The sequence below is a fragment of the Phyllostomus discolor genome, chromosome 9 (assembly GCF_004126475.2).
Source record: "Phyllostomus discolor isolate MPI-MPIP mPhyDis1 chromosome 9, mPhyDis1.pri.v3, whole genome shotgun sequence".
In the NCBI taxonomy this organism is placed as follows: domain Eukaryota; kingdom Metazoa; phylum Chordata; class Mammalia; order Chiroptera; family Phyllostomidae; genus Phyllostomus; species Phyllostomus discolor.
The window spans coordinates 86,225,677-86,246,485 of NC_040911.2; the positions used below are offsets into that span (position 1 = coordinate 86,225,677).

The following is a 20,809-nucleotide window of genomic DNA, read 5'->3' on the forward strand; positions in this document are numbered from 1 at the left end:
TAGTTTAAAGAACCCATGACAGCCATAGTTGGTGTGGCTCAATGATTGAGTGCCGGCCTGCGAACCAAAGGGTCACTGGTTCAATTCCCGGTCAGGGTACATGCCTTGGTTTCAGGCCAGGTCCCCAGTAGGGGGCATGCAAGAGGCAACCACACATTGATGTTTCTCTTCTTCTCTTTCTCCCCCACTTCCCCTCTCTAAAAATAAATACATAAAATCTAAAAACAAAAGAATCCATGAGAGAATTACCCCAGTCCACATATAACCTTTGAATAATGAGCTGGATAATAGAGTAATAGAAGAGAGCTCCCTTGATCATTGATTATATTTGCATAGATTTTTTTAAATATTTCATTAAAATATCATTATTTTAGTACCCCCTTAAATTTTGCACTCAAGATGCATGCCTTCCTTGTTTTACCCTACTCCCTGGATGGCTTCCCCTGCCTTAGCTACCTGGAGCTCTTGTGGTTTACAGGATGTGGGGACCTCATTAACCTGGTCCTCACTGTGTGAGACCATTGGTGGGATAAAAGCATCTCAGCCTGACCTTGGGTTAGAGTTAGGGGCTCAACATCCTGGTCTAGCACTTCTCCCACACCCTCAGCTGGACTGTATTGAGGTCACACCTGTGAGGTACACTGAAACTTCTATGCGTCAAGCCAAGAGTTCTTTGATTGATAATTGTCATAGAAGGAGAGAATTTGCTAATATACCACTATTGATCAGGAAGCATATGAGGATCCAAGAATTTTACTCCAAAATTCAGATTGTTCTGATTTAGCTAAGTGCACATTCATTAGCATGTCCCCTAATAGGCCAACCCTTCACCACTTTATTCCACCCATGTTTCTAGCCTCATGTGTAGTCATTTCACCATGCATACTCTGTTCTCATCACAGTAAGCAATTTAGTCTACTTGCTGTTTTCCAAATGTAGCAAGTACTTTCATGCTTCCATGCCACTTCTCATGATATTTCCTTACCTGGAATATTCTTTTTCTTCCTCTCTGCATGATGAATTCTTTATTTATCTTCAAGGCCCAAATCAAATGTCATCTCCTTGTAGTTTCCCCTGACATGTCCCCCTTATTGAAATTCACCAATACTCCTCATAATCCCTGCTCCATTTTTACATAGCTGTTTTTTATATGTCTGCTTATAAGGTGGTGAACTTGGTGAGTAGCTTGAGAACTCAGGAGAGAGCAACTCCTGACTTTGTGTCCTCTCCCCATCCTCTTCAACCTATTACTTTATTCATCTTTGACTCTGCAGCTCTTAATATAATGCTGGGCCCATAGTAAGTACTTAACAAAAGTTTATTGAATATGATGAAAGCTGGAAGGTATCAAACAACATGTGGTTGTTCTTTTATTTCCACTTCTCAGAAGATTTTGGTTACTGAGCTCAATTTCCTCTCCTGGTTATTTCTTTCCTTTCTAGCCACATGCATCCTATTCCGATTTTACCTAGCTTTCTTTGGCTAGCTCCCCCAGCCCTAACACTCCACTCATATATTCCCTCATTCAGCATTTATTTGTTGAACTCCTGCTGTTCTGCAGGCGCTATTCTAGGCATTGAGGAATTGACAGTGAACAAGATAGATGGAATATTTTCATGGAGATTACATTATGGTTGGAAAACTAAACCAAAACTAGTAAGCAAACAAGATAATTTCAAATAATGATAAATTATCTGAAGAGAATAAAGTGATGTGATAGGCAGTGAGGTGGGAATCAAACTCTTTCAGAGTTTGGTCAGGTAAGCCCTTCCTGAGGAGGAGACATTTGAAATCTGGAGGACAAGGAGATGGCCACATGGGGATCTGCTGAAAAAATATTTCAAGTAGAAAAGTGAGCAAGTACAGAGGCCCAGAGACAAGAACAAATGACTGAACATTATAAAGCATTGTATAAATAAACAAGATGATTAAGGCCTTCCATAGTCTGTCACCATCCCTTCACCCCTTACATACGAGAGTAGCATTGAGAAAGAAGCTGCTGGGGGCCTCTGCGCTGACAAACGGGAGTGTTGGTGATGATCTGAGATATCTCTGACAAATTGGGAACTGGAGAGATGGCCGAGACTGACCCCAAGACCACCTCACCTGGGTGGTGCAGACACTCCTGCAACAGATGCAAGATAAATTTCAGACCGTGTCCGACCAGATCATTGGAAGAATTGATGATATGAGTAGTTGCATTGATGACCTGGAGAGGAACATTGCAGACCTCATGACACAGGCTGGGGTGGAAGAACTGAAAGCTGAAAACAAGATACCTGCTACACAGAAGAGCTGAAGGCTGCTAATTTACACTGAAATGTGAAACATTGTTTTTACAAGCCAAGAGAAAACCAAATGGCTTTGTGCAACTAATTACTACGTGTAGACAGGTTTTATATTATAAAGTGTGCATTATTCTTATCACATACTATATAGTGAGTTGATAGAGTGATTCTACCTACCTCCGGTTTCTTGAACATGGTACCTTCGCATGTTGGACCTTGGTCAGATATTAAATATTAAACACTAAAACTTTGATGGTTCCTACATAAAATTGTCAATTTTTTAGTGTAAAAAAATAAAAAAAGTAGTATTGATCCGTTTTTGCAAAATGACTGACTTCCTGTAGCCTTTGTCTTGCCTACCACTCAAATTGCATAATTTTCTTCCATTGAATCCCATTGAAGCTCATCTGAAATTTTCCTAACTATAGTCATCTTGGTAACTGACACCCCAGTCTATGGGATTAGAAGATTTGTGTGGTCCCTTGTGTCATACAATACTTCCCTCCCCTATCTCTTTCAGGAGGACTAGGTCCTGGTCTCCCATCTCCAGGGAAGGGTCATCTCACAGGGACTCAGATGAAACCCAAGGGTAACATGGAGGGGGAAAGTCAATTTTTTGGACAACAACTCACAGGGGCCTGAGACTGGAGTTCACCTCTGTGGATCCCAGGAGTCTCTTCCACCTTACAGTAATTCTGGCTTCCCTTCCTCCACTGAGCATTATCCTCCACTGGGCTGCCATGTCTAGCTGGTGAGAGCCTAAGAGATCTAGCTTCCTCTCTTAGATGCCAGAGTAGCTGCTTAAAGAGGCTGGAGGGCTTCCTGCCACTGGAGGCATGAAACACGCTCAGTAAGCCAGGAGCCAGGATCAAAATCATATGGTTTGCTTTGTAGTGAAGTTCACAGGGCCTGAGGAAGGAGGGCCCAAAGAACAAGCTTTCTAGGGTATGGGCGATGCATCTACCCCAATCCTAGCAGCCCTGTACTCACAGTACTGCGCTCCTGCCTCAGAGGTCTTCTGCCCTTGGATTCCCGGCCCACTTGGACTCTCTTCTGGCCCAGGCTGGTGGAACTTCAAACAATTAAGCCTGGAAGAATGAGACTACCTACTCCCTAGAACTTCAGGGTCCATTTAAAGGCCTCCTGACCAGATGCCTTCAAAATGAAAACTGTCCCTATTTACTCTTTTCTCTAATGAACTGACATACCCCACAAATTAGAAATACTGAGCAAGCAGCTCTTTATCTGCTTGTTTACTCTGGATCTAAATAGATATACTAAGTTCTCTAAGAAGGAGTTTTATTTTTTCCAACTTACTCCTGAGATAGAATCCCCACAAGCATTAAAAAGAAATTCATGATAATGACCCCTTCTAGAAGGATAAACAACATGTGCCCCGTGTGCCAAGCCTAGAACTGGATCTGCTTTGGGGCTTTATTTTTTTTTTTAGTTGAATTTATTGGTGTGATATTGGTTAATAAAATTATATAGGTTTTAGGTATGCAATTCTACAGTACATCATCTGTATGTTGTATTGTGTGTTTACCACCCTAAGTTAAGTCTCCCTTCATCACCATTTATCCCCCCACTTTGCTTGTGGACTTTAAATGCCAGGGTTTGCGTTAGTTCTAGTGGGTTCCTGTCCTTACTAATATGTGAGTAGGTATTGTTTATGGACAACTTGGGGAGGAGATGCTGCATCCCTGCAACTCAGATAGTTGCTTCTGTCTATTCAGACCAAGGCTAAGACACCTGAGAAAAGGTAGACTCCTAATTCTCACTGTCCATCTACTGCCTCTCTGCTCCACCACCCTGACCTACCACTTCAGTGTCTCCATGCAAAAGGCTGCACTTTTGGGAAAAGATCTTTGTCCAAATGTCCCAATGTCCATGCAGAACAGTTTGGAGCAGATGCTTTTGCTTTACAGCCCAGGCAAACCCATCAATGAGAGGAATGTTCTAAGCAGTCCTTTGCTGTGAGAAGTGGGTAAAGCCTCAGTGCCTCATTGTTCAGAGCCTGCTCTGTAAACCTCTCCCCTAACTGTACACCAATGCAGGTCTGCAATATGCTGAGCCATAAAAGAAAAAAGCAAAAGCAAAAATAAAGCAAACAGGTTTTCCTAACTTTCTTCTACATTTATTTAACTTGGATGGGAAGGAAAACAAGTCTGTTAAAGAGGATGGTTCCCTTTCTGGGCTACTGTTAAAAGTGAATGTTTAAAAGGTTAGTGATTTGAGGGTGGGACTTCATGTTAGCTTCCCAAAGTTGTAAGGATGACCCTGTCTACCTCCCAGGCCCCCTAACTTGCTCCACTGTATGCTAACGTCAGAGCATGAAGCAAGCTCCTGAAACCCTTTGGCTCCAAACGGGTCCCTTACTTTTAGTCATTAAAGATATGACCCTAGTTATAGAAGCTTCAACCATGCATTCACAGGAGATTAGAAAAGCTGGAGCTAAGCCTTAGCTCATCTCCTGATGTTATTTCTCATTGCCCTTCACGGGTTACCCACAGAATCCAAGGGACTGGCTATTTGAGTAAGTTCAGTGGGGGCATTGCCAGTTATAGTTCATTTTTGTCAGTCACAGAAACGGGGTTAAGTTGTGTATTAGACACTGCTAGACTGGTAGGATTGTTTAAAGTTTTTGACCAAAATAAGTAATATTTTTATACATTTTATATATTTTGTATAGACCCATCTTATTTAAGCTTTACAATAGTACTGTGCTTTGGAAAGGAGAAGTATGAGTATCCCTATTACATAGGTGAGAAAAGCAATTAAATGGCTTTCCCAAACTTACCTACCTCTGTTGTTACCAGAATCAAGACTAAGACATTGATTATCTAACTTCCAGTTCAGTGCTTTTTCCACAATTCCACCTTAAAACAAGCATCCTATGAAATGTTACAATAAGACAGGGATACTTGGCAATAATTGAACCCCTTTCCTGGGCTCCCATTTTAGTTGTAGGGTCTTCCTCTTTCAAGGCAGTGTCCTCTTTTGCTATAATGTGCTCCCCCAGATTTGTAGGCACTTCATATGCATGGAGCTCCACTTATCACTTTATATACCATTATCTCAATTCATTCCCCAGTATCTCCATTACTACTTACCCATTGATAAAGAAACTGAAGCACAGAGAAGGCAGATAAATTAGCTTAAAATCCCAGAGTTTGTCAGTGGTAGTCTGGTCCTCTTTCTACTAAACCCTAGGGATCCAGAAACATTAGCTATAGTAAGAATCAAACATAGATTTTCTCCTCAAGACACGAGTAGATTCATGGACTTTACCTGCCTGAGGCAGACTTTGAGGCTAGGATATCATGCCTCCAGTTTCTCCAGAAGGACAAATACCTGTCTCACTGGGTATCCACACAGAAACATGAGCACGCTTACCCTGCCCAGGATTTGGTCATAGCTACAGCATCTTGACAAATGTATTTAAACCAACTTGCACTAACTGGTGGCAAGGTATCATTCCCTGACAGGCTGCATCATTGAGCCTTTGCAGACTTTGGGAGAGGGAATCATTAGCCAAAAACATTAGAGAACCAAAGGGTCCCACAGAGGTTTATAATAATTCCATCCAGATGTTGGAATTGGTTTTCTTTCTTTTTCTTCTTTTTTAAATCACATTCAAAGAGTGAGCAAGTTGTTTTCACTTTATTAGTTAAACAAGATGAGAACTTAACTTCCTTTACTCTTGAGTTAGGCTGCACCAAAGGATGGAGAGGGCTAACAGCATCTGGGTAATTCAGGGAGGTACCTGAATTATTAGAGAGTACTTTGCACACATGACAGAATTATCCAAACACATAAATGGTGTTTCAAGTATGAGGCAGCCACTGGCCTGCAGTGACTGAGAATGCTGCAGCTACTCATGATACGAGAGAAATACACACAGACGACCAGGTCCTGTGGAGGAATAGGAACGGCATGGCCACTCTCTCTAGTGGAGAGCACACCAAGCCACCACCTAAGTAGGCTTTTTATTAGGCAGTATTGGGTAGGTGTACGGATACAGTTTGTGGATTATAGCCTGGCAGGGAAGATCAAACGAATAGCTATCTTTCAAAGAGTTGACAGAGCTCATGCTGAGTTTGGGGTTTTATCACTTAAAAAGCTAGAGGGCTAGTTTCGTCTCCTGCCCGTGCCTTCATATTCAAGAGCATCCTCAGCAAGCAGGTCTCACAGGATCTTGCATATTCTATGCTCAGGTCTAATTCCCCCAGGGGTCTGCCGACTCTGGTCTGGACTGCACCACCCCTGTTATTTCTGCAGGCCTGAGTCAACAGAGGAGACAAAGGCTGCTGGGAGACTTGGATTTCTCACAGCCAGAACAAGGACTCAGGCTTTGTCAAAGCCAAGGGGTCAGGGGTTGATGTCAATCACCCCCTCATTTCCACAGCCCCCTGAGTCTCTTCCCTGGGGCCTCCACATGATCATGCATATCTTAGGTGATTCCCCCCTTGGGGAATCCTACTCATCATTGGCTAACTGATCAAGCATTGGGGGCCAGGCAAGGAGCAAAAGCAGCGTTCCCACGAGGGAGATAAACTTGTCTCCTTAGTGGCTCCTGGTCCAGACGTCTTTCACTCAGCCTTAGGCATGGGGGCAGGGGGCGGGGGGTACAGCTTCCTGAGACCAGGCAGGGTGGACCCCAACATAAGCACATCAGCAAAATCCAACGGAAGCCTCCAAGTTCATTTTAATTTATAGTGTCCACACTATTTACCTGCAGCATAGGCAGCCCATTTGTTTTGAAGTCCTTCTAAGAAACTATGGCTGTGCAAATTGATCCAGCAAATAGCTGAATGTGCACGTTGCTCCTGTAGAGAGGGGAAGGCAGATATAGCCACAAGTATATTTTATCTCAAAGCATCTGAGCAGCCTGGATGGCCTGGCAGCTTTGTTGTGCTGTATGACTATCAATCAGGGCATTTGATAACTCATAAAACTCCTCTCTAGCAGCACAGGCTCCCCTGAGGTTAACTCTTGCTGTGGAGCTAAGATGAGGAAAAGCAGATCTTAAACTATGACTGCAATTGACAATCCCCTTACTCCATACCTGAGCTCCCGCTCCCTGGAATCATTAGCCAAAAACATCCAGGAACCAAATGGTCCCAGAGAGGTTTCAAGACAGCTGTGGCACCAGAGAAAGTTTCTTCTTGGCAATGGCTGCTTCAGAGCTGTGGGCTCTGAGCTAGAAAGCAGTGCTGAGAGGAAGGGCCAGGAAATAAGTGACACTGGGAAATGGGAAACTCAGGGTAAGAAAGGAGCTGGCTTTCCTCCCCTCAAAAAGATGTGCTTTGCAAAGTTTATCTTTTCACCTGGCCTGATGAGTCTCAAGATTTTTAGTCAAACTACTTGAGCAGAAAAGATTCTGCTGTATTTACATCTATTCACTAGATTAAATGAACAAGCCAGCAAACAAAAAACAAAACAAAAAAACCCTTCTGAGGTGTTTTTGCTGAATACCTGTTATTATTTGTAGTTACTTATTTTTTTAATGTCCCCTATTTTTTTCAGTTTTTTTAATTGAAGTTACTGGTGTGACATTGGTTAATAAAATTATATAGGTTTCAGGTGTACAATTCTATAATACATCATCTGTATATTGTATTATGTGTTCACTACCTCAAGTCAAGTCTCCCTCCATCACCATATACATCCCCCCATATCCTCTTCTGCTTCCCCCGACCCCCATTCCCTCTGGTAACCACCGTACTATTGTGTCTATGAGGTTTTTTCTTTGCTTAATCCCTTCACCTTTTATACCCAACCCCCCTTTGACAGTTTTCTGTCTGTTCTCTGTATCTATGAGTCTGTTTTTAAACATGCTTCCTTTGACACTTTTAAGTTTTGATTGAAATCTGCAGTGAAAAATGTTTCAATGGAGTGGGGGATCACCCAACACACTTCTGTGTCTTGCATTTTAACCCAGCCCACAGAACAATTAGAAGAATCTTTGCAGACCTACTAGAGATCCTCAGATTCCATTGGAGAGCAATTGATCTAAAATCATCATGATTTCAGAACCCTGTTGATTTGGAATTATCTGTCATTGACCACAGAGAGCAACTACTTACGATTCCTGGGAGAAGGCCCTGTATAGTGAGAAGCGAGCCCCAGTGTGGGAAGAATATCTTTCTCCTTTTCAGTGGTGTTTTTGTACAGTATGATATTTATGCCTAGTGTGCTATCTCTGGGCTCCATTTCTTCTCCTTTGCCTTCTCTTCTTCATCCTTCTCATTTTCTCCTCCTTCTTTCTCCTCATCTTCTATTTTTTGTTTGTTTTCTTATTCTATTATAAAAATGTCCCCAAGTTGTGAGTGCCTAGATGATTTTTGCCTGGTATATTCTGCTAATTGGAGTTTCGGAATCACAGTTTCTTATTCTAGTGCAGAATTTTCCCAAATATTTAACCATCAAAATTGTTGTAAAAGCAGCTAGCCATGGCCCATTCCTTGTAGACAGGTTGCTGAGATGGTACCAGAGAAGAGAAGGCTGCAGGTCTATACCCTTTGCTGTACCAGAGTGCAGAGCTCCGTTGAGATACATTTGGGAAAAAAAGAATGTTTATGGAGGCAGCAGCTGTGTTGCAATGAGCTGACAACACAGACAATATAAAGAGCAAGTTCAGGGGGTAATGGAACCATACCCTGGAAGCATGAAATTACAAATCTCACAATGAAGTTGACCCTGAGAATGAGATAGTTTCTTTGGTCAAACTGCTCTGAAAAAAATTTAAAAAACAGACTTCTGTGTTGAAGGTAGGGAGTGTATCTGTGTCTCCCCTGCTAAAACAATAGAGATCTCAGTAAGGATCTGGGCACTAACACTGATGGCTTCACTTTGGCCACAGCCCTCCGCAGGATGGCTCTATGCAAGGGTGATAACCAATAATAAGGGTGGGAGGCATGGTAGCCTCTTGATTTGATCACTTAAACATCCTGTCAGATAGATAGATGTAGAAAGGAGACTGACCCTTACCTCAAAAGAAGTAAATTGTAGGTTGAAGTATTTAGTTTTAGTTTCTGTCAGGTTGAGGCTTTGAAAAACAGATCTGTGGGTCTAGGAAACCAAATACCAGATGGTATGGTTTTGGAGCTCTGTGAATTCAAGGATATAAAGAAATGTATAATCCAAACTGAGACCGTTACTTTTAATAATTGGTTGTATTACTGTTGAGTGCAGTAACCCCCATCTTGTGAAAATGACTCTGTGTTGGAATGCAATTTGGGAAAAGGATTGTTTCTGGATCTTCAAGACGGTCTAGAGAAATCTTGAAAGTTAAAATGTAGTAGTCACCTTTCATTTGCAAGGGATATGTTCCAAGACCTCCAGTGAATGCCAAGAAGTGAAGATAGCACCAGACCCTAAATATACTATGTTTTTTCCATACACATACATACCTATGATAAAGTTTAATTTGTAAATTAGGTGCAGTAAGAGCTAAACAACAATAGCTAATAATAAAATTGAACAGTTAAAATAATATACTGTAATAACAGTTATGTGAATGTGGTCTCTCTCATAATATCTCATTGCACTGTCCTCATCCTTCTTCTGATGATATGAGGTGATAAAATGCATTAAGTTGACAACTTTTCTTTTCAGTTAAATGAAGCACTTTATGGGTTCTCTTTGGCATGTCTGAATTGCCAGCATCACTTCTCTTGCCCTTTGAGGCCATTATTAAGTAAAATAAGGGTGACTTGAATACAAGCACTGTGTTAACTGTGACTATCTGATAACCAAGAGGGCTACTAAGTGACTAATGGGAAGGTAGAGTATACAGTTGCTGGACAAAGGGATGATTCACATCCCAGGCAGGATGAAGTGAGATAGCAGGAGACTTTATCATGCTGCTCAGAATGACATGCAATTCAAAATTTATGAATTGTTTATTTCTGGAATTGTACCACTTAGTATTTTCAGACCACAGTTGATCACAAGTAACTGAAACCATGGAAAGCAAAAATGCAGATAAGGGAGACTATTGTAACATAAAACTTTCCATCTCTCCATTATACCATAAATACTTTTCTCTTCCAAGCACTTTGCACATGGTAAGCATTGTAGCAAAGATGTTGTTTCAGTCCAGCGTAGGGAAGCAAAGGAACAAAGTGTTCAGAGTTAGGCAAGAGAGGTAAGGAACCAGAGCCAGGACACAAGTCAAAAAGAGAGGAGTTCTCACAAAAGACAAATAGAAAGTAGGAACCAAAAAGATTAGGTCTCAGGGGTGGGGAGGCGGGGAATAGGGTATGGTGTCATCTTTGATTGAGATAAGAATACAATTCGGGGGAAGTGCACAAAGAACACATTGTAGTTGTGAGAAAACTGACTTTAGTTGGGTAGGGAAGATTATTCAGATTTGGGGGAAAATATTGTAGAGGACTGTAAAGCTAGAGTCTGTATCCAATTTACATACCTATGCAGTTGGGTCTGGGGGCCAAAATAGTCCCTAGAGCCCTTAAAGGTCTGAATTTTGCTAATAGGGCAGTTGTCTTGAGGAAAAATCAGAGGAAAGGGGGCATTGCAGAAGGAGAAAAGTTCCATAATTCCCTCTCATGTTCCCCACAAAGATAAGATCCAGACAGAAATTGCCTGCTAGACATCCACCAGTTCTGTCTCCATCTGTTTCCCAAATCCATGCTTAAAGATTAATTATTTATATTCAGCTGTTTTTAAGAAGACTCAGCTTGGCACAAAAGTACTAAATGCAAAACATTCTAACTCACGATTTGAATCTTGTTTAAAAGATGAAAGGATAAGAAATGTGACTACTCAGTTGTTTAGAAATAATTGTTGTAGACAGGATTCCAGGCATTGTGTGTTTCACTCTTCCCTTGGTTAGGTCTGCGCTCAAGTACCTTTGGGCCTCATTCAATAGTCAGTAATGGGGCTTTTAGAAGGGGAAAATATTGTTTAAAATTACCTCTTTATGTCCCGTATTTGTGTCCTTTGACATTTGCCTCCAGGAAAGTGTACACAGGGATGACTGACTGGATGTCTGCTTTGTCAGTTCAACTGTGAAATAAATTAGGAGGCCATCTCCATCTTTGGCGTCACTGTAAATTAGAGAGACAGAGTCAAAGCATTCTCTGCTCAGAGCCTAGCCTCAGCGTAGTCAGGTGGTCTGACCCACAGGAGCAGCAGGCCTGGTGCACAAAACTCAGGAGCAGGAATTAAGCGGCCAGTTTCTGGTCCTGCATTCACCTCTAATAGCCTGTGAGGCTTTAATCTAGTTCTCCTCAGAGCTGCCACATTTCTGTGGATCAAATAGAAAAACAAAGACTAGCCTCGCCTAGTCTTTGTGGATAAAATGACAGCTGGAAGTCTCTGCCATAGCTGGGGGAGCAGGAATGGAGCCAGAGAGAAAGTGTGTTGTGAAAACTGATTTCTCACTTGATTTTTTTTAATCCTCGTCTCCTTCTTCCCTGGGATCCTGAATGATCTGAACGCACTTTTATTTTCTCTTAAGTTTTTATTGAAAGTCTTTCTGTTTTTAGTGAAGAAAAAAGTCTTCGGCTCGATGAAGTTTCACCATGTGAACACAACTTGGAAAACTGAACCTAGATCTAAAAATGGGACATTACCAGCACCCAGAGCCCCATCATACCCTCTTAAAGTCCCTATCTTTCCAGGGTAACTGCTAACCTGGCTTCTAACACCGTAATTTAAGTTTTGCCTTTTTGGGGGGCTTTACATATGTGTATGTGCTTTTATGTGTAACATCTTCTGCTTAATATTAGGTTTGTAAGATTCATTTATATTGTTGTGTGTAGTAATATTTTGTTCTCATTGTTTTATAGTATTTTATGAGTTAATATTACCACAGTTTATCCATTTCCTTAATGGGCATTTGGGCTATTACGAACAGTGCTACTAGGAACATTCTTGACCAGTTTTTGGATGAACATATGAATGTTTTCCTATTCACTATATCTAGGGACTGGAATTGCTGAATCAGAGAATACCCATAAGTTCTGCTTTAATTGATACTGCCAGTTTGAAAAAGTAGTCCTATCATTTTACATTCCCACTAGTCATTTCTGAGATTTATTTTTTCTACATTATCACCAATACTTGGTATTATGTCTTTTCTTTTAATTTTTTATTTATTTTATTTTTAGACAGAGGGGAAGGGAGGAAGAAAGAGAGGGAAAGAAACATCAGTGTGTGGCCTGCAACCCAGGCATGTGCCCTGACTGGGAATCTAACCAGTGACCCTTTGGTTCACAGGCCAGTCCTCAATCCACTGAGCCACACCAACCAGGGCAGTATCACCATTTTATAGGTGGGGAAACTGAGGCACAGAGAGATTGCTTGGCTCTCAGCTGGCTTTCAGTCACTTCTCCCCACTACCCACAAGGAAATCGGGCTCTTCTGGTGCTGATTCCCAGGTGGATGAATTTGTGTACATTCTAGAACCCTGTGGGCCTCTCTAATAAACTCTCCTGTGAGGCTGGGGGTTTCTCCCACCACTGCAACCCCACAGGTTTTTACAGCCATAAGTCTTGAGGCTTTCTTTTCCTGCACTGGAACCACGGGTTGTATGGTCTGTCTCATTCCCCAGTTATTCCTCCCACTTTATCAGCATACAAATGTGGGACCGCCTGGTTTTCCAACCACCAGCTTGCTGTGTATCCTCTCAGCACTGGCTGCCCATCTCCACCCCTCTTACCAGTCTGAATGAATGTTTCTTTTTTAGCTCCTTGGTTGTCAGATTTCCATACAGGTTGATTTTCTTGCAGTTCTGGTTATTTTTTGTTTTTAAATTTGTTGTTGTCCTTCTTTTGGTTGTGTGGGGAGACAAAGCATACCTACCTACACCTCCATCTTGGCCTGATGTCTGCATTTTTCTTAATAGTCCACACTGGGAGCAACTCACATGACCATCACAGTAAAATATAAATAAATAATTATGGGATATTCACACAACTTAATACCATATACCAGCAAAAATAATTAAACAGCATCTTCACACAGTAATAGGTAAAACAAAAGAAGCAAGCCCCACATTAAACAAGCAAGGGAATTATTCAACTGAAATTCAAGATAATAATTTTGTAGTGTCTAGAAGACCATAAAAGGGTGGTGCTACCTCCAGGTAGAGGTAAGATTTAATTAAGGAAGATATTTTCCTATAGAAGGGCTTGGGGCCTCTTAAATAGGGCCAGAGGGGATCTAGGATCCTGCTCCCGTAAGGGTGGTTCAAGCCTTACCTCTCAGAGCTAATTTCTTCCAACTCAGCAAAGATGAGTACAACCCTCAAAACAGTCCTGCCCATAGAAAAACTATTTCAGCCAGTTCCAGATATGGTTCAGAAATGGCATCATCACCACCACAGGCAGGCCACATGGCCCCTGCCTATCTCACCCTACACAGGAAGCTGTATCCTGAATGAAGTTGCCAATGGCCTGTTCAGAATCTCTCTGGAAATGCTGTGCAGCATTTCCAAGTTTTTAGATAGTTCACAAGCATCCCCTCATCACATCTTCACAACCTTGTGACATGGCCCTTGACTTTGGAGACCTTCTCAAACACTACACTTATTAGAAGTCATCTGGTCACCTACATTATACACCTGTGAAAACCAGCTGATGGCCTCTTGAGAGATGAGTCTTTAAAACTAACTGAAATGTCAGCATCCTTGGGAATAGAGATTAATTACCTATATCTGTACCAAGAGCAGTAAAAAGTGAAATATATTAGATGTCTGTAAGACTTCAGCAAACTTTGAGAAAGAGAAGGAAATTAATATTTATTAAGCAGCTATTATGTGCCTAGCACTGTTTAGAGCTGTTTATGGGTGCTTAATAAATATTTGCTAAATAAATTAATTTCTCACAAAAATACTGTAAGATCCCCATTTTCAGATGAGGGATTCAGAGAGATTTAATAACCTGTCAAAATTACATGACTAACTAATAAATGGCAGAGCTAACATTGAAACCCATGTTTTTCTGGCACTTGCTCTTTCCTTTCAACATACTCCACTGCCTTTGAAGAGCTGGAATGGTAGGGAAGGCAAACAGAGTGTTTCCTCTTGATAAGACTATTTATAGCCTGAAGTCAGAATCAATAGCTGTAATATAGGATTTTTAAGTGATCTTAAATATGTATTCATTTTATTCATTTGATGGTGAAAAGCTTCCTAATATGCATATGGTAATGTATATTACATCTATTAGTGTTCTTAGAATGAATGATTAACTATAAAAATGTGAGAGTTCCTTTACTGTGTTTTCTTCATAGTTGATTATGAGTCAACTTATGCTTTGATTACGTGTTAAAGAAATATTCATTCTAACTCTCATAAGCAAATCAAATGCATCATGGAAAATAAACAGACATTTACTTATCTTTGAGTATTCACAGATTTAATGAAGATATCATAAAAACAAACAATCTTGACAATTCAAATATAAACAGAGCAGTACTAAAGGAATTAGCTATTTATTCTTCTCTTGGTTTTCAGCTAAAATAAATAGGTGATGGTCATTTTAGTTGTTAAATGACCATCATCCAGGAGGTCTACAGAAGATGGGAATGAGGCTGATCTATTAGATCACACGTGGCAAACACAAGGCCCACGGGCCAAATCTGGCCCGGCACCTTGTTTCTACCTGGCAGCAGCACCGAGCTCTCCCTTAACAGTTAAGGAGTAGTTATATTTATACATTCCTAAAATTACATTTGGCCCTTTGAAGGTGACCATGAGGCTGATGTGGCCCCTGTGAAAATGAGTTTGATACCCCTGTATTAGACCATAACAGGTCTCATTTATCCATAACATTTCAGAGCTGGGCCAGACCTAAAGGAGGTCATCTAAGTCCTCTACAGAAACTCTCACATCTGTGCACAAGAAGATTATATTCAAGGATGGCCACTGACATAACTGTCCCCTCATAGGGAACTAGTAGCCTAGAGTTAAAATGAATGAATTAAAAATTTTAAGTGTCCACATAAACCTCAGGTAATAGCAGCAAACACATAGTGCTTACTATGTGTAGTCATTATTCCATGGGCTTTACATGTTTTCACTTATTTAACTTTCATAGAAAGCACTATGATGTCAGTATTGTTACTATCCCTATTTTACATATGGGAAACTGAGTGTCAGAGAGGTTAAGCAACTTGCCAAAAATCATGCAGCTAGCTAGTTATGGTGAAGACAACATATAAGCTTAGGCTGCCTACCCTGGAATTGACCACCAGGCTATAATGCTTCTCAATAGTTGAGATATTGCTGAAAAATCAAGAGGCAGAAAGATCCATATGGTATGAAACCATTTACATAAATGTTCAAAGCCTTCCAAACGTTTCTGTGTTTTTACAAAACCATAAATGTAGAAATGTAAAAATATTCATGGGAGTGGTGCTCACCAACTCAGAATAGTGGTTTCCTCTGGGGGAAGTAGGAGAAATTAATGGGGAGCTATTATTTCTTTCTTTAAAATTCTGAAGCAAATATGGGGAAGATATTAACATCTGTGGTAAGCACATGGGTAGATATAGCACAGTTTGTGTGACTTTTCCAAGGTCACATATGGTAACAAACATGGATTTTTTTAAAAAAGATCAGCTATCTAATTCCCTCATTTGTGGTTTAGAGTCTGTCTGTATAGATTAAGGGACCAACCAGAGAGTAATCTGTTCAGGGTCCTACTGCAAGACAGTGGAAAAAGCCAGGACCCCAGACTTCCAGGGCACTTTTCACTCTTACCCACCATGCCTACCCACATCCTGCCATTCTTATATTATCTGTTTTATATCCTGACTTTTCCCCAGAGAGGTTCATGGTTTTGCCATTGTCCATCTTGTGTTTGTCCTGTGGGCTGATTACTTCTAAGGAAGTAGTTCATTCCATTGCTTCATACTCAATAGAATTATATTTTACGGTCATAAACCCTAATCAGTACCAAAGCCAAATCTTTCTCTAGGAGTTTGATTTTTTTTTCTGCTTTTTTCTCCTCCTCTTTTTTCTTCTTTCCCATTTAGTTTCACTTCCTATAACCCTGTATTCCCATCACCTAATGTCCATCAGATACAAGATGTTGTTCCCTCCTCCCACCTCCAAATGTGAATTCTTTATTTATCTGAAGAGCTTACATGGTAATGTTAAGGTGGAATGAGCGGCCAGAGGGGACATATAGGCAAGGCCCTCACCATTACAATCTAATAAAGAATTAATACAAGAAGCTAAAAGCAAAAGCTCACACTTAGAACCAGTAATCCTCAGCCTGTCCGATGAGGCTGCCAGGTGTCCTGAACAACAAGTGAAACTATGATAGTGTAGGAGAGGGGGAGCCCTTGAAAGACTGTGTGTATCACCTCCACTAGCTGGGAAAAGGAAAACCTTGAAACTGTATATTCGTCCCAAGGCCTGGAAGGGAGAAGGGGAGGACGTCCACAGTGTCCAAAAGAAAGCTCATAAAACAACTTTTGTTAACTGCCTCACTCCCATCACATATGTAAAATGAACAAATAGAGTCTGGAGCAAGGTAAAGATTCCGGCTAACAGACGCCCCACACATACTTACATTTGGGTAGTTACATCTCCTCAGGGAGAAGCTGGCACCACCTTTACCCGTCAATCAAAATGTAACTTCTTCATCCTCACCCCATCAACTATATAAGTCCTTAGAACAAAGGACTCTCTCTCTTCTCTTGGCCGCTCAGCTTTTTACCACACGGAAGTGGAAATGGGTAGATGGTGTGGCTCCCTCACCTCAAACCAAAAGCGGGAGGGCCTTTGTCCCCTCTTTTGGCCTCTGGCCACCCTACTTTTCCCACTCCTGCTCTACCCACACTTACTGTGCTTTCTTATTAGAACTTAGCATTAATAAACTTTACTTGCATGCTAGTAGGCTCACTGGCCTGTAATTCTTTACTGCATCAGTGAGAAGAACCAAGTTTCTGGGAGTTTCTCCCATAACCGTAGGTCATACAACAAATTAAATTTTAGAAAACATTTACATTTTTGGAGTGCTTCACAGTTTTCAAGGTGTCTGCATGGTCTCATTTGATACTCTTTTCAGCCCAGGGTAGTAGGCAGAGGAGACAGTGGGTTTAGAATGTAACAAAGCTTGATCTCCCCATGCCTTAGTCAGTTCTCCCTCCAATTGCCCCTGTCTCTACAAGCTACCAAAAAGAAGTTGTTCCCTAGAAATAAGGAAAAACCAGTGTAGTATTGTGTCACACTCTTCCACCACCATCCCCACAAAAACCAACACAGCTTACTACAGGGCCCTGTGGCGACCTGCTCCCTTCTACAGAGCCTCTAGGCTTCACATCACTCAGGGGGTCATAAATTGTGATCTTGTATAAATTCTAGCTCCATCAAGAAAAAACTGAATGAGTAAGAAGAGGAGAACTACAGCCTAATAACTTACAGAGCCAGCAAAAGAGCAGCCCCTTCAGCTGATGGAAATTTACATAGAAATTTGAAAATTATGAGACCAATATTGAAAGTCCCCAAAGAGATTTTATTAATAAAATAAATAAGATTGCCTCCGTAATCTGTCCTCCTAAGGTTTAACTTTTCTGTGTGCCCCTTAGCCCTCCGAAAGAAGCTGAATTAAACCCTTCTCTAGCAGGATTTGTTTTTCCTCATAATTAACTCATTAGGCTCATTAGGCTCATTAACTCAAAGTTTTACTCTGTCTCCATTCATTCCTTCTTAAATTCTGCCCATGAATATCCTCAGTGCAACTACTTCCCTTCCAACCCCTTCTAACCCCTTGTGACCTCACTGTCAACACCAATTCCAATGTTAAAGACTGGGAAGAAATAAGTATAGGGAGATCAGAGCACACAAATTGTGGCCATCTCTTAAAAGCCAAGAGACGAGCTGGAGAAACTGGTAGGACCCAGGGTCTTTTCAAAATCTCAGCAGCACATCTGGCCTCTGCTGCCTAAGGACAGGGAAGACCCTCAGCTCTGGCTCCCCTTAGAGAGGCTGATAAAGGGTGCTGGAAGTAGGAGGAAAACCATTTTCTTCCTTCCTTTTTTTTTTTTTTTTTTGCTGCCTATAGATGTTAACAGGAGAAACCTGGTTCTTTTTGCTGACACAGTTAAAAAAATTACAGATCAGAAAGCCTATTAGTGTGCAGGCAAAGTTTATTAGTGCTAAGTTCTGATGAGAGAGCAAAAGCAAAGGTGGCAAGAGCAAGGTGGCCAGAGCATGGGTGGCCAGCACCCCGCCCGCCCCCCCCCCCCCCCCGTGTGACAAGAAAGGGCCAAAAGACCAAGAGAAGGAGTACTTCGTTCTGAGGAGTTACATAGTTGGTGGCATGGAGGTGAAGAAGTTACATACTGATGGACGGGTAAAGGTGGTGCCAGCTTCCCTGGGAAGACATGACCATCCAAACAAAGGTATGTGTGTGGGGGGCTGTTAGCCTGATCCTTATCTTTTTTTCTTTATCATTTTTTATTGTTTTACAAATACAATTATCTCTGTTTTCCCACCACCACTTTCCCCTGTTCCATCCACTCTCACCTCCTACCCTCCATCCCTCCTTATCTTGCTCCAGACTCCATTGGTTCATTTTGCATACATGATAGGAGGCAGGCAGTTAACAAAAGTTATTTTGTGGACTTTTTCTTTGAGCGCTGTGGATCCCTCCCCTCCCACCTTCTAGGCCTTGGGATGAATACTGTCTTCAAGGGTTTCCCTTTCCTAGCTAGTGGAGATGATACATATAGACTTTCAAGGGCTCCCCACTGTACTAGCATAGTTTTGCTTGTGTGGAATGCCTGGCAGCCTTATGGAACCAGGCAGGCTCAGGACTACTGATCAATGGGTGAGACATGTTTTCCTTTGCTTTTAGCCTCCTGTATTAAGTTCTTGGATAGATTGCAATGGTGAGGGCCCTAACTTTGTTTCCCCTCTGGCCACTCATTCCTACTTGCTACCTAACTGCTAAAAGGTATTGCCTGGCACCAGGATAGCCACTCGCCAGCAATGGCAGCACAGTCTCAGGGTTCTTCCTCTGCTGTCTCCTGCCTCATGGAATCCTATTCTTTAGGTTTGAGTTTCAAATAAATAAATGCTACCCTGTACTTTTGCTTCTTTTATAAAACCTGCTTTCCTGGTCTGCTTGCTGCTGCTTTTCAACTGACGAAACATTTCTTCTTTTCATTGTGAATCGATGAAAATCTTCTTCCTGTGAGACAGAGTGAAGTTTGAAATAATTTTTGTACTATGGTTGGTTGTGTTCTTCTCTTCGAAATTACAGACAAGCAAGCAGAAAGCGCCCTCTCCTGCATAGCAAGAAAGGAAGCTCCTTTGGCCTCTGTTCTTTGCAGGAAGGATATGAGTTTAGTTGGCAACTTAAATATGCTTTTAAAGTGAGTGAAGCTGCTGCTCCTTTGGACAATTTAAAGACCTTGTCAGTCACCTCTCATTTCTTAATTTTCAGGAAAGCTAAACAGACTTTTTTTTGTTTTACTTTTTTTTAGGTCAGAATAGTTAGGAGTTTAGAATAAAGGAAGCAGTCTACTTTTCACTAGCTAGTAGCTTCTTATTTCTCTTTACCCTGCTTTTTCCATTTTCTAGCACTAAATTATAAGATTCTTAGAAAGAATTAACACTTCAAAATCTAAACCCTGGTACAGGAGTCACATTTTAGCACTTCTTTAATGTCTTCAGAAAGTTACTTATGGTATCAGATTTCTAATGACTTTTACAAAGCAGAATTTAGGATTTGGGATTAGTCTGCCTGTGTAGAACTGGTTCATTTCATATTTTTAAAGTTTTGTTTAAAGATTTTTATTTATTTATTTTTAGAGAAAGGGAAAGGGAAGCAGAAAGAAAGGGAGAGAAACATCAGTGTGTGGTTGCCTCTCATGTGGCCACCATTGGGGACCCGACCTAAAACCCAGGCATGTGTCCTAACTGGGAATCGAACCAGAGACCTTTTGGTTTGAAGGCCCACACTCAATCCACTGAGCTACACCTGCCAGGGCTCATTTCATATTTATTAGAGCTGAAACAGATAAATAAAATTTGATTTGTTGCAAATCCTCGTTTTCCTTTCTAAGTTCTTTATTTTTCAGAATGGACGCCCATTTGGGCACATTTTAATGACTACTAGAGGAAATCTCAGGACAATGTTTTCAGTTGTAGATGAGTATGCTCTGCTTTAGCAACATTGTACATTTGTTCCAGGAGGCTACAGAGAGGGCACACTGGAGTTGCTTTTTGTTTCTTTGGTTGTTTGGGGAGGTCTTTGTGGTGTCGAGAGATCTTGACCCACTCTAAAAAACACTTTCATTTTTTAAAAGATTTTATTTATTTATTTTTAGAGAGAGGGGAAGGGAGGGAGAAAGAGAGGGAAAGAAACATCAATGTGTGGTTGCCTTCTGCATGCCCCCTACTGGGAACCTGGCCTGCAACCCAGGTCAGGGAATGTGCCCTGAACTAAGGATCAAACTAGTGACCCTTTGGTTCCTAGGCCAGCACTCAATCCACTGAGCCACACCAGCCAGGGCTGAAAAACACTTTAATA

General features: G+C 41.3%; 1 pseudogene; it reads left to right on the top strand.

Annotated features, from left to right (window-relative positions):
- The first annotated feature begins 2,060 nt into the window (after window positions 1–2,060).
- On the top strand, window positions 2,061–2,379 carry LOC114506986 (annotated as a pseudogene).
- The last annotated feature ends 18,430 nt before the right edge of the window (window positions 2,380–20,809 follow it).